Source organism: Triticum dicoccoides, chromosome 2A (assembly GCF_002162155.2).
Source record: "Triticum dicoccoides isolate Atlit2015 ecotype Zavitan chromosome 2A, WEW_v2.0, whole genome shotgun sequence".
Lineage (NCBI taxonomy): Eukaryota > Viridiplantae > Streptophyta > Magnoliopsida > Poales > Poaceae > Triticum > Triticum dicoccoides.
The window spans coordinates 101338113-101339184 of NC_041382.1; positions in this window are offsets into that span (position 1 = coordinate 101338113).

Consider the following 1072-nt stretch of genomic DNA (forward strand, 5'->3'; position numbering starts at 1 on the left):
CCCCCTCCCCCCTAGTGCCACCACCACCGTGAAATCGGGCTGCCACGAGGTAGGCCCCGACGAGGTAACCGACATAATGAGTAAAATGCACAGAACCACGACTTTAGCGCCATAGCTCTTGTAAAGCCCCGCTTTACAAAATGTGACACTTTGCACCGCACCGAAATTTTGACATTGGCAAAAAACACTGAACCCAAAAATGATCTCTTTTTGACGTGGCCAATCGTGCGAGGGCCAACAGCAGGGGATGGCACACCGCTAATGGTCGTTCGGTCGTAGCCTACTCGGCTCGGTCGGAAGCGGGCAACACGGGCCGGGCGACGCCCTGGATGGCTGGCTCGCTCACCCCTTAGCCAGTCGGTCAGTGGGTTCGTTCGTTATTTTCAGGCAACCGTTGGTTATTCGCAGCGTAGCCCTGGCCATTCGGTTTCACATTGAATCCAGAAACTCTCATCTTCCTCCTCCCAGCGTTGAGTGTCTGTCACTTCGCTCACACAGAAAACCACCACCGCCGCTCTCTCCCATCCTCTCGCCCCTATCCTCTCACCACCCACCACTCAGTGTCGACGCCGTCGGCACCGCTGACGCCCCCGCCAATGTGCAGTTGGGATAGGGTCATAGACGACTGGGCCGGCAATGACCCAACCAAGAAGGCTATCGGCTGGGACCTCACCGAGCGGTTCAAGAGTGTGCCCGCGCTAGTCAACCACGTCAGAGGCCTCTACCGGTGTTCACCGATGACGGTGGTATGCGTCCTCGTGTGGTGCATGCTCGAGTCGATGTCCAGAGATGTACGGCAACGCAACCGTTGGATCATGTATCGGCCGCAGAAAAGCAGGTTTCCGGCAGATCCAACGGACGTGGACATGCTGGTCAAGGTGGGCTTGACGGAGTCCTCGTCCACAATCCCCCCTACAGCACATCCCGGTGTTTCCATCAACGGTGAGGAGCCAAAGGTCCAGGTCCTCGCTTGCCCTCGCGTCGCGGGGCGACCGTCGATGGAGAGAGGCAGAAGACAATCGACGTGGAGGTGATGCCCGACGTGGAGGTACCATTAATGTAATCGAGTTGA